This window comes from Canis lupus, chromosome 18 (assembly GCF_048164855.1).
Source record: "Canis lupus baileyi chromosome 18, mCanLup2.hap1, whole genome shotgun sequence".
NCBI lineage: Eukaryota > Metazoa > Chordata > Mammalia > Carnivora > Canidae > Canis > Canis lupus.
Window position 1 is genome coordinate 53,106,412 of NC_132855.1, and position 13,401 is coordinate 53,119,812.

General features: G+C 42.8%; 1 protein-coding gene across 4 annotated transcripts in view; it reads left to right on the forward strand.

Moving 5' to 3' along the window:
- The first annotated feature begins 6,254 nt into the window (after positions 1 to 6,254).
- CALU (calumenin) overlaps positions 6,255 to 13,401 on the forward strand; it is a 29,129-nt gene continuing 21,982 nt past the window's right edge. For 2 of the 4 annotated variants that reach the window (XM_072784498.1, XM_072784499.1), the window contains exons 1-2: positions 6,345 to 6,401; positions 7,115 to 7,156. The gene's annotated coding sequence lies outside the window, so the exon portion shown is untranslated. Of the gene's footprint in view, positions 6,402 to 7,114; positions 7,157 to 13,401 lie in introns of all 4 variants that reach the window. The other 2 variants (XM_072784497.1, XM_072784496.1) reach the window with 2 other exon arrangements.

The following is a 13,401-nucleotide window of genomic DNA, read 5'->3' on the forward strand; positions in this document are numbered from 1 at the left end:
GACAGAGAAAGAGCATGAGCACAAGCAGGGGGAGGAACAGAGGGAGAGGAAGCCCGATGTGGGGCTCCATCCCAGGACCCTGATATGATCCTAGGACCCTGAGATCATGACCCGAGGTGAAGGCAATGTCCAACTGACTGAGCCATCTAGGTTCCCCCCTCTTCTGCTTCAAGTTTTGCACCCTCTTCCTTAGCACATTCCCTAACTTGGACTTGCTAGCCTGACCCTGGTGTGTCGAATGAAGGATTGGGTTTGAGGCAGCAGAAAGATTCCTGCAAGAGGCAGTGTAAGACAAGGCGGGTGAGGTAGGGGGACTTTTATGGTCAAACTTTCTCTTTTGTCTCAGTTCTACTGACACTTGCTCAATTCGCATTGACACCCCCTTTAAATGTTGACATAACTTGTTAGTGCTTATTAAACCAGGGATTTCACAGACAGGAGGTACAGTCTCAAAACAGGTAAGTCAGAGGTTCCAGGCTCAAAGTAAATGTAAAATCAGCGGTTCACAGATCAAGGGAGTCACAAAGGACTGTCTAGCCTCTTTGTTTACAATGTATAATATTTCACATTCAGTAAAAAAAGACTATGAGCATTTCAACCAAACTTCTCATTGGAAAGCTTTTTTATTTTTTATTTTTTTGAAAGATTTTTAAAAAGATTTTTATTTATTTATACATGATAGACACACACAGAGAGAGAGAGAGAGAGAGAAGCAGAGACACAGGCAGAGGGAGAAGCAGGCTCATGCAGGGAGCCCTACATGGGACTTGATCCTAGGTCTCCAGGATCACGCCCTGGACCAAAGGCAGGCACTTAAACCGCTAAGCCACCCAGGCTGCCCTGGAAAGCTTTCTTAGATGTCCTGCTCTGATTTAAGATATCCTACGAGGGTTTTTTCCTTCACTGGAGTAATTTAAATGGTTGGAGGGCTAAAAAGTAAGCTCCTGGATCACCATCACTTTTTCCAAGGATGAGTTTTGTCCTGATCCTTGGTGATTTCGATATTTACCTAGATGATCTCTCCCACACCCCAGGTCACTATTCTTTGAGCCGCTGCCCCAAAATCCTGCCCACTATACTCATCAGCCACTGTGATTTTACCCTGGAGTTTGTTGTTAATAACTGCACCCCACCCCATGACTCCCACTTTCCAGCTCTACCACCTCCTGTCTTTCCCTGAGCCCAATAATCCTTCCACCCACTAATCCCACAACCTATTGTTCCTGCTGTCTTTTCACTGTCCCTCACTCTCCCCATGTCCTCATTTCCCTCCCCTTCAGCCTACATTCTAGGATCAGTTATTATTATTATCATTCTCTCGCATGCACCTTCAACACCTTTGTGTCTCTTCCACTTGGTTCTATTTACTTGGCCAAGTTCGACTCTCCACCAGCTCCAATGCCTGCATCACGCTGCTAAACTTGCCTGGAGAAAACTGTGATGTACTTCCCAGTCTTATCTCAAAGTCATAATCTCCAGCCTCAGGAGGGTCCTCAATATAGCCTGGAGATCATACTATGCCCACCTCATCTGTCCTCTCTGCTGAATGGCTGCTTCACACCTCCTCTCACCTCAAACCCCCAGTGCCTGCTGATGACCCCAGCTTCCTTTTTCACTGAGAACATCAGCAACAGAAAGGAAACTTCAAGCTCTCTCCACCATGTCCACCACTTACCTGGATCGAGACCCATAGATCTACCTTCTCTCCTTCTCTCCTTGCTACTATGGAAGAACTGTCTCAGTTCTAAGCAAAGTCCAACTCTTCCCCTTTTGTACTAGATCCCATCCCATCTCTTCTACCCAAGGACATTGCTCCAGAAATTCCCCCTTTTTCCTACATCAATTTTTTCCTCACTCTTAGACCCCTGTCATCAGCAATACACTGGTATTTCTCCTAAACCAATTTCTTCCATTTAAAAATAGAAGAAAATAAAACTTCTCTTGGCCCTGCTATATCTCTGCTCCAATTTTCTCCACCCTTTTTTTTCTTTTCTCCACCCTTTTGAAGTAAACTCCTTGAATAGGTTTCCAATCTTGCTTCCTATTCTCTCCTGAACCCCTCTGGTATGTTTTGGCACCCACCACCCCACCAAAGCTGATCCCCCACATTGCTAAACCCAATGGCTAATCATTTCTCATCTCACTGTTACCAGCACGCGACATATGTGACTACTCCTTTCTCCTGGAAATGCTTTCTTCACTTGGCTTCTAGAGTACTACACTCTCCTGGCTTTCCTCCTCCACTGACTTTTCTTCTCAGTTTTCATTCTCATCAATACTCTCTACCATCTCCAAATCAAAACTCATGGTTACATACCACACATAAACCAATTACTCCCACATTTATATCTCTAGTCCAGAACACTGTGAACTCCATAGACACATATCCAACTGCCTACTTGACATTTCTAGTTGAATATCTAATAGGCTCTCAACACGTCCAAAACTAACCTTTCAGTATTATCCCTCAAGACCTGCTCCTCCCAAGGTCATCTCTATCCTAGTAAATGGCAGTTCCATTTTTCTACTTTCTCAAAACTTTGGAGTCATCCTTGACTCCTCTCTTTCTCTCTTCCCCATTTCCAACCCACCAGGAAATCCTTTCAAACTACTTTCAAGATATATGCAGGATCTGACACTGCTACCACTCTGGACCAAGTCATCATCATGATTGTCATCACCTGGATTGTTGCAAAAGCCTCCTAAATGGGTGGGTGGTTTCTGATCTCACCCTCTTTGGTCACATGTAACCCTTTAAAAATCTTAGATCATGTCACTTTTCCACTCAAAACCTTCCAATGTCTTCCCATCTTATTAAAGTAAAGCTAGCTCTGAAATAGATAAATCGCAATACATCAGTGGCATTAAATAGCCAATAGAAATTCATTTCTCAGAAAAAGTCCAAAAAAAAGGTGTTTCTGTTCAGTGAACAGTTTTTTTAACAGGAACCTGGGCTCCTTCCATCTTGTGATGTACCGTGGGTTCTAGGGTTACCACAGTAAGAGAAAGATCTTGAACAAAGGCACATGGCAAGTTTGTAAGGCAAGTACTAGAAGTAGTAGACATTTCTGCTATTTTTCCTTTGGCCAGGGCTCAGTTACCCATCCTGAACTAGAACTGTAGTCTAGCTATGTTCATAGAAGGAAGAGGAAACAGTCTGGTAAATAGCCAGTCTCTTCCATGTCTTCTCAGTCATAGTAAAAGCGAAAGTCCTTACAATAGTCTAAAGGCTCTACATGCTGTTCCTTTGCTCCTTGCAGAAATCTCTGCTACCTCCTCTCTGACCTCATTTTCTCTACTCTCCTCAATTACCACAGTCCAGCCACATGGGTTCCCTGCTGCTTCTCAAACATTCCAAGCATGCTTCAGGTCAGGGCCTTTCTTCTTGTTGTTCTCTCCCACCCCCCACCCCCGACCCCCACCCCCATATGTTCTTCACTACCTTCAGATGTTCACTTATATGTCATTATATGTCATCCTCTTTATAAGCCTTCCCTGGCCACTCTAAGATGGCAGCATCACTCTGGATAGTCCCAGCACTCTTTTCTCTCCTTCCCTGCCTTATTTTATTCCTTGGTACCCATCATTACTTCACATTCTATATGTTTTGCTTTTTTATCTGGACTATTGGCTACAGACCAGAATAAAAGCACCATGAGAGAATTTGGTCCATTGTGTTTATTGCTGTCTGGCATATGCCTAGAACAGTGTCTGGCACATGGGAAACAGTGTCTGGCACATTTATTTGTAGAGTTCAGTAGTACCATATGGCAGAGTAGGGAATGCTTGAAGAACATCAGCCTTTTGAGGTTGACATACTTGCCATAAACAGTACTTCAGTACTTCTCTGACAGAATCCAGGACTAATGGGCTTTGGGGGCAGCTAAGGTGACATTTCTCATGTGTCACCCTTCAAGTCCTCTTCCTCCACCACCTACTTTCTAACTCTGGGGCTCCCTTGAGGCATAATGTGCTTTTCTCTCCTCAGAAAGCTCACTTATTCTCATGGCTGCCTTGTCCAATGATGCTTCTAAGTATCTCCTCCAGCCCATTAACTCTCTTTATTTTCATTTTTATTTTAAAGGTTTTATTCATTTATTTGAGAGAGAGAAAGAAAGCATGAGTAGGGGGGAGGGCAGAGGGAGAGGGAGAAGCAGACTCCTCCCTGAGCAGGGATTCCCCACTTGGGGCTTGATCCCAGGACCCTGAGATCATAACCTAAGCCAAGGGCAGATGCATAACCGACTGAGCCACCCAGATGCCCCTATTGACTCCTTTTAGACTTTCCATATCTTGAACTCATTCCCCTTTTCTTACACCCATTTAGTTAATTCTCTCAGTTTCCTATGATTAAAACTTTAAGTTTTTGAGAGCTCCTTCATTTCTTTCATGTGAGTAATCACTAAGTCCAGGACTTGTTATTTTCACTTTATGTTTTAAATTTTTCTCTTATATATAAGAGGTTTTTGTTTTTGTTTTTGTTTTTTTTTCATTTTCCTTGCTCTGCCCAGTCCAAGCCCTTAACCACAGGGAATCTCAGGGTTGGAGGGCCACATCTTTGGCAGAGTCGCACTACTTTATCCAGCTTCCTCTAGGACACTTTCAAGATGGGTGGCTCTCCCACTGAGCTATAGTTCCTTGAGGGTGAGGACCATGTCCTATTCATTGTGGGTTTATCAGCACCTGGCACAGAGCTTGACTTCAAAGAGGCACTTTTTAAAGTTTTGAAAATACTTCCTGATGTAGTCTATTTTATAGTTAATCCCTATTGGGAGATGTTCCTCCTAGAAAGAACCTCCTTCAATTTCATTGTACCACCCACATAGATGCAAGTTTAGAAACCTTCAGAAAAAAGATTCACAATTCCCACTGCCTTCAGCTCAAGCTCCTCAGATTAAGACTTTGTATTATTTAGAGAAACATATCTCTGCTTTTTATTCATGCCCCCTCTACTTTTTTTTTTTTCTTTTTTTTACCTCCCTCATCCCCTACCTGGCCTAAGAATTTACCCCCCCTCTCTGACTCCTACTTGCTTTTGTTCCTGTTACTGCTGTTGCTGAATAATTGCATTCAGGAATTCCTTAGTCCAGTCTGAGTCACACTTTCTTAGGAAGACCTCTCAGGCTAGCACCAAGGGTCACTGTCACTCCTTTGTCTGAATTTCCACAGCATTCATCCTCAACCTTTCATCTTGGCACTTAAAAGTGCATTAAATGGCTTTGTATTTAACTCTTTCATCAGCATATCACTTACATCTGAACCGGATATTAAAGAATCGAGGCTTTTGTGTGCTAAGAAGATAGTAGTTTATGTTCCATTTGTGTTGCAAACATAGTAGTCCTCATTTCATGTTTCTTTGAATTTCATGACCTGAAAATGAGTAAGTGAAACATTTCCCGTATTCCTCTTAAATCAGGGACATGCAATTGGCTCCACCCACTCGGTTCACTTAACAGGGTTAAGCATTTACTCTGAACTGGACAGCAAGGTCAGCTGTTACATAAAGAGACGAATAAGGCAGATCTCTAGCCTAGAGCTTAGCCTAGAGGAGGACATGTGGAGAAAAGGCTTTCTATAGCAAAATTTGGCACAGCGCATTGAAGATTGAAGTTAGGAAGGCAAATAAAAGAATTATTATTATGCCTAGTAGGGTCAGGAAAGACTTCTAAAGTTGACTGGGACTGAAGCGGGACTATTCTTGGCATCCATAAGGCAGAGAATCAGGAAAATGCACTTAGCCCAGGCAGAGGAGGTCACTTGATGAAGACAGATAAAAGAGATGTGAAAGGGCAGGCTGTTAGCAAACACCGCGGTGGTAATGGCCAGAGCCCAGGACATGCGGAGGGAGTGGTGGGAGGTAAAGCTCAAAGATACACTGGAGCCAACGAGTAAAGAGCCTCCGGCAGTCTCCATCGGGGCGATAGCGCCCAAGGGAAAGAAGCTGATGCCGGGGCAGTAATTCGGCCCTGTGTGTTCGTGGGCATGAGCATAACTAGCGGGTAATCCAAGAAGCGCTGTGGCGGCCGCGTCACGCGCTGTGCAGCGGGACGTGGCCGCCGGGCAGCCGCGCCCACACGCCGCCCTGAGGCGCGGGCCGGGGCCCGCCAACCCCACAGGCCGGGACCGGGGCTGGGCGGGAATCCGGTCCACGCACTCGGCGCGCTCGCGGGGACGTGGCGCTTTCCAGCCAATCCCGGTTCCGCGACTGTAGGGCCAATGAATGTCCGGAAAAGCTGTACGCCAGCGGCGGGTTCGTTGGTGATTGGTCGGGAGGCCGCCGGTGAGGCGGCTGGGGGCGGGTCGCGAAGCTGCTTCCGGTTAGGCGGGGCTTGCGCGCGTGAGCCGAGCCGGTGGGTGAGCGGCGGCAGTGGGTTCCTGGGCCGTGGGCGCTAGGAGGAGAGGTAGGTACCGCGGTCCTCCGTCCCTCTGCAGCCTCGCCCTTTTACGCTTTCTTTTTGTCCTCAACCCTCGCTTCCCACGCGGCGTGGATCCCCTCCGTTTGGGGCCCCTGTTTGTGCTAACGCGGGGACACGGCCCTGAACCTGCTTGCGACCCCCGGGCCCTCGGCGCGCGGTCTGAGTGGAAGGCCGCCGCCCGCGCTCGGCCGCGCGCTGGGGGGAGGGGGGCTGGGTCTCGGCGAACTGCGGCTCCCGGTTTGGCCTCCTGGGTGGGGGGGTGCTGTTTTGTGGCTGACTTGCCACGTCTTCGGTCCCGGGGCCCCGTCTCTCGCCGAATCCCTCGTTTGCCTACCGAAGGTCGGAGGGCGGTGGGGTAGCGTTATTGTAACCGTAATCTGCCACCTCCCACTAAACTGGCCTACCTGTGTCCTCCAGCCCAGCCCCAAGGCCACATCCCGAGCGTAGGCTTCGTCTGCCAAAACAGTCGTATTCGCTGACTTTGAGGGTGTAGAAACGGGGCGGGGAGAAAGCGGGAAGACACTTAGGTGATTAAAAAAAAAAAAAAAAAAAAAACACTTTGTGTAATTTTAAAAGGCCGACTGCTTTGAGCTTCCATGTTTGGCTACATACTTGTCAGCGACGGGAAATAGTTTGTAAAGCTTTATTGGGGAATTGTATTTTACTTTTTTTTTTTTTTTTTTTTTTCCTGTTTCTAGCGCTGGACCCTAGTTCTGATTTTTGGCATGCTGTATTGAAAGGTAAATTCCTACAGCTGCCCTGATTAAGCGCTTGGTAGGTGGTTGGTAGTTTTGAAAAAAGCTTTTGCACCAAGCCAAAGTTGATTAGGTCTCCTCCTAAAGTTGTAGGGCCCTTGATCTCAATTCCTAAGTGTATAAGTTCCCAGAATAATGTCTCTCAGAATTGAATTGCATTCACTTCCTGGCAGCATGTACTATAAGGTCAACGTTAATGAATTGGGAATAAGATTGCTTCTAATGATGGTTTCATAGGGGGAGTAGGAAAGGTGTAATCACTGATAAGTTATTTTTTGCCCTAGAGTGGAAGACACAAGACAAATGCATGTCTGACCTCATTCAGCAAATTTAGTTAACCAAATAACAAACGTTGGCCATTGCTGAAGACTTTAAGTTGTATAGTACAGATTTACAGTACAAACCTGCAAATTGGACTTGTGGATAGAGGATGAGTTGCCTAGGTCTAATCTGAGTTTCACAGTGATTTAGGGGTCTCCAGTAGGATTTTTTTGAGAATTGCAACTGGGAGGACTATGAACTGATTGATAAAGATGAACTGCATATGCTTGAATGAGTGGTACCCAGTTACAGCTTTGAAATCAACTCTTCATCACTCTCAATATAATTGTTTCCGTTCATCACAAGATACACTTATTGGTGGCATTTTCTATATATTGCACCAGTATAGGAGGTCAGTAATAAATATCAACACAAATTTTCTATAACATAGATGTGCCAGGGATGTCGGAAGGACAGAGGTATAGCTAGGGATAGCCATTGGAGAGGCTGGACCATAGCATCCGAGATCCTTTGTGAACTCTGAAATATGGGTGTTGTTGATGTTGTAATTTATGTATTAGAGTTAAAACAGCTGAAATAACACGTTGCCTGTTGCTGCCTGATGGCCAGATCTGGTAAAGGGAATTGGGGGTTGGGTAGCAGGCAGGAACTGCATTGCTGCCAAGTGCTGTCCAACCAATCAAGTAAAATGTATTGGTATATAAAAAATGCAAGACATTGTATTAGGGACTGTAGAAAGATATTAATTTATATTAGATGAGAGTCCTGCCTTTTAAAAAATGTTGTATCTGTAGGGGAGCTAAGGAGACAACTTAAAGTAGCCTAAGATCATTATTGTGGAGTGGTACAAACAAGTTTTATAAAAGTTTAGAGGAATGGATACGGATTACTTCCAGATGGAGTAATCATAATAGATAGGTCTTTTCATCTAGGACTTTAAAATTATTTATAGACATTTGGCACTGAAGGGAGGTTGAACTAAAATAACTATCAAATTCTCAAGGACTTTATGTGTGTTAAACATACACTACAAAATTGCAACTAGAAAACAAAGCTCCTGTCCCTACATTCTGCAAAGCATTCCCATGGCAGTTAACTATGTTTTAAGGTTTCATCAGCCCCAAAGGAAACTTTTTTCTCCTAGAATTTTTAGAACTTTTTTCTTAATTTTTTTCACTCCGTAGCCAGAAATTTTTAATTTTTTTTAAGACCTTATTTACTTATTCACGAGAGACACAGAGGGAGAGGCAGAGACACAGGCAGAGGGAGAAGCAAGCTCCATGCGGAGCCCGATGCGGAGCTCAATCCCGGGACCCCAGGATCACGCCCTGGCCCGAAGGCGGGCACTAAACCGCTGAACCTCCCAGGGATCCCCAGAAAAATTTAAATTTTATACTGGGTTGCTTTGGTTATAGAACTAATGAAGCCTGAGTAGTAGTTTATCATTCTCAAAGTTCTTCTGTGGCTAAATTTTGCAGTTTTTTCTATTCTCAACTGTCTAAAAAATGTGTGCTCTCAGTACCACAAATATAATTAGAATGTGTTAATGATTTGCCTTGCCACTAGAGAAACATTGAATAAATGGTTTGTCATTATCATAACTTGTATCAGATCGTGAAGGATGACATTATTCCTTTAATGTGATAATCCATTGGTGGTACTTAGACTAAAGTTAAAGTTGTAAATGAAGAATGTCAGATAACTAGATAGCTCTAAATGTTTAGATTTCATAACGTAGGCCTTAGGATACTTAAGCTGCTATCCAACCCACAGTTGAAGTAGACACGTAGATCCTGTTTTTGCTGCATTATAGTGGATTGCCCTTTTTTGCTGAATATCCAGCTCAGAGAACTGGAATTTTACCACCACACCCGTTTCTCCCACTTGTTAACTTTGAGCAATGGGTCTTTGGTCAACCAGAATACCTGTGGGATCACTCAGTGCTAATGTTCTTGAGAAGTTGCATTTAATCCAGACATCTAAATTTCCCCTGAAACAATTTAAGTGTTCCGTGACCAATGACTAGAGGGAAGGGAGGGAAATGGCAAGAATTTAGAGCTTTTAAGGAAATTTGTGAATGGATAAAATAAACATTCTTTTTAAATTATTTTTTATTTTTAAAGATTGTATTTATTTATTCATGGGGGGCGGGGCACAGACACAGGCATAAGGAGAGGCAAGCTCCATGCGGCGAGCCTGACATGGGACTCGATCCTGGGTCTCCAGGATCACACCCTGGGCTGAAGGCGGCGCTAAACCGCTAAGCCACCCGGGCTGCCCAATAAACAGATTTTTTTTTTTTTTTAATAAACAGATTCTTAAGGCTAATCTTTGTTATTGAAGGAGACTCAAGCGTATGCTATTAATCTTTTCTCCTTATAAATTAACAAGCAATTCATGAAAATAACTTTGCAGAGGATATTATGGATGACATACTTCAAAAGGATGATAGTTACTTTATATCTTACCCTGTTCTATTTAGTTTGTGTCTCTAGGGATGCCTGAGTGGCTCAGTGGTTGAGCACCTCCCTTCCGCCCAGGGTGTGATCCTGCCTTATTTATTTATTCATGATAGTCACAGAGAGAGAGAGAGAGGCAGAGACACAGGCAGAGGGAGAAGCAGGCTCCATGCACCGGGAGCCCGATGTGGGACTCGATCCCGGGTCTCCAGGATCGTGCCCTGGGCCAAAGGCAGGCGCCAAACCGCTGCGCCACCCAGGGATCCCTTAAAAAAAATTTTTTTTTTAGTTTGTGTCTCTAACATGGCACTATCCAGTAGAAATAAAGTATATGTTACATATAAATACATTTTCACCTGAAATTTTAACAGATTAATTTTAATAATTTAACCCAGTACATAAGAAATGCCATTCTTTCTATATAAAGTATAACACTTATGTCACATCTTAATTTACACTAGCCACAGTTCAAGTACTTAACAGCCACAGGTGACTCACACCTACTGTCCTGAACAGTACAGGTCTAGATTTTTTTTTTTTTTTAAAGATTTTATTTACTTATTTGAAAGGGGAGAGAGCGCCCAGGCACTTGCCTGCAGGGGCAGAGGGAGAAGGAGAAGGAGAAGCAGACTCTTCAGTGAGCAGGGAGCTAGATAGACATATTTATCTATCACGTGGGGACGTGATGCTAGATCATGACCTGAGAGGAAGGCAGATGCTTAACCGACTGAGCCACTCAGGCACCCCTAGATTTTATTTTTTTAAGAAAAATTATTAGATGTTACCCTTGGTGAGGGAGAGACAGAATTTTATTTTATTTTATTTATATATTTTTAAAGATTTTAATTATTTATTCATAGAGACGCAGAGAGAGAGAGAGAGGCAGAGACACAGGCAGAGGGAGAAGCAGGCTCTATGCAGGGAGCCTGACGTGGGACTCCGATCCAGGGTCTCCAGGATCACGACCTGGGCTGCAGGCGGCGCTAAACCGCTGCGCCACCGGGGCTGCCTAGAGACAGAATTTTAGAAGAAATTACAGGCCATTTGATAAATAGGAGATGAGGAGATGCTTTTTGCACAACCATTCGTTTACTTTCTAGATCACATGGTGAGCTTTCATACAACTAAGTTCTTCATTTATGTTTTCCTGATACTCTATTATCCATTGATGTGTAGTTATAATGAAGAGGGAAGGAGAAAGAGAAGAGCCGTTTAGTTTTCTATCATTTGATTTCAGTTTGGTTAAAAAGAGAAAGATGCTTCAGAAATAACTGCACTAATGTAGTTCTTCAAATACCTGTGTGAAAAGTTGTTTTGTACTGTTCTCACATCTTCCCACATAAAATATCCTTTGTCTTGGGGAATAGCCTTTGTTTCTACTTGAACATTTTTATGTATTGTATGGATTTAGATAAATCTAGTACATTTTGTTTTTTTTGTTTTGTTTTGTTTTTTGGTGTCTGTATTCATAGAACAAGAGGCCTTTGTGAAAGTTTCTAATAGCCAGGAGTTAGTATATTATATGTGGGCACAAAGCATATATATATATTTTTTTTTAAAAGTTAAAGTGCAGGGTTTTTTATTGCCCACTGCAGAGAGTGGAAGGTAGGACCATTGACTTTGTCTATCAAGTGATCCTTGATGACCTTTTTATTTTATTTTTCCCCTCCCCCTGATGACCTTTTTAAGAAGCAGTTTAGTGGGGCACCTTTTTAAGAAACAGTTTAGTGGGGCTCAGTGGTTGAGCAGCTGCCTTTGGCTCGGGACAGGATCCTGAGGTCCTGGGATGGAGTCCCACAATTGGCTCCCTGCAGGGAGCCTGCTTCTCCCTCTGCCTATGTCTCTGCCTCTCTCTGTGTGTCTCTCATGAATAAATAAATAAAATCTTTTTTTTTTTTTTTTTAAAGGGCAGTTTCATCAGTGGTAAGCAGCTAGATTTCAGGGTGGCAGTAGGTGGTGAGGAGACACAGATAGCAGCCTAGACACTCTTGCTGGTGAAGGAAAGGGAAGGGCAACCTTGAATGGATAGTGAGGTGTGGGAAAGAACTGATTTTGGATTGTGGAAACCTGAGAAGTATTGATTGACAAAATGGGGGAAGAAGCCTTTAGAGGCATGGGATTGGAAGGTTAATTCAAAGAGAAAGAAAAAGGGAACGATAGATGATAAAGCTCTTGACTTTTACTCTGGAATTCTCTTATCTCTTACCCTTGTTATCTTGTTATCAAGATCTTAGGCCTCAAATTTAAATGTAGTTTTGCCTCTAAATCTCAGTGAATCGGTGTTACATTTCCATATATTTCATGTATAAAAACTTTGTACAGTATCTTTTCCAGACCTGGTAATGGGCTTACGCATTTATTCATATTGTCACATTTGAGATTTGCAAGAGTTGTTGGGGTATTTTATTCTGAGGATATAATTAATTATTTATAAAATTTTCCTAAAAGTGAAGTTCCCTTATTAATAGGCATAAGGAAAATCTTCTGTTGCAGTGACTTGATTTTACTTGATTTTATAAACCTCTAACAGTATATAGAAATCGTTTGGATATATTACAAAATATCAACAACAGAAATTTGTTCCTTATCTCTAAAGAGTTTTGTTGGTTTAAAGAACTATTTGTAGTTTGAGATGGAAGCTTTATTTTGCCCTTAAATAAAGGCATACTCATTTTGGCACTTAAAGAGAGCCACTAAATCTCTAATTTTCTCTTTTGTTCCATTGATTTGATTGATCAGTTGAATTATTGAAGGGTAAGCTGAAGTGTTATTCTAGAGCAGCATGTTTTATTTTAAAAAGTTTATGACTTAAAAATAGTGGGGGGGGGGTTCAGTCTCCTTTTTCAATCTGGAGAAATGGCTTGAAAGTGTTTTATTTGCAGGGCACCTAGGTGGCTCAGTGGTTCAGCGTTTGCCTTTGGCTCAGGTCGTGATCCCAGGGTCCTGGGATCAAGTCCTGCATCAGGCTCCATGCAGGTAGCCTGCTTCTCCCTCTGCCTGTGCCTCTGCCTCTCTCTGTGTCTCATAAAAAATAAACTTTTTTAAAAATCTAAAAAAAAAAAAAAGTAATACAGGCAATACACTGTGTATTCATTTACAAAATATAGACAACAAAGTACAATATTAAAGTTCACACCAGCCTCACCACCCCACCTCTTCTCCCTTGAGCCTGGGGAGATACCACTGTTTACAGATAGATGCTTATCCTTCCATGCCATTTTCATGCATATGTGTTCTATATTATACAAATATAAATAATCGGAGAGGTTGTTTGGTTTGGGTTTTAAATTGACATTGTTTTGCAACTTGCTTTTTTTGTTGTTCCCTTAACATGTCATCGTGAATTCTCCGTTTCACTGTAGATAGATCCACCTCATTCTTTTTAATCTTTTGTATTGTCCCATAATATAGATTTAATATGTATTTACTAGTTCTCTGGTTTAGTTTTCTATTTTTTTAATCATTATAAACTATCATTGAATATCTTTG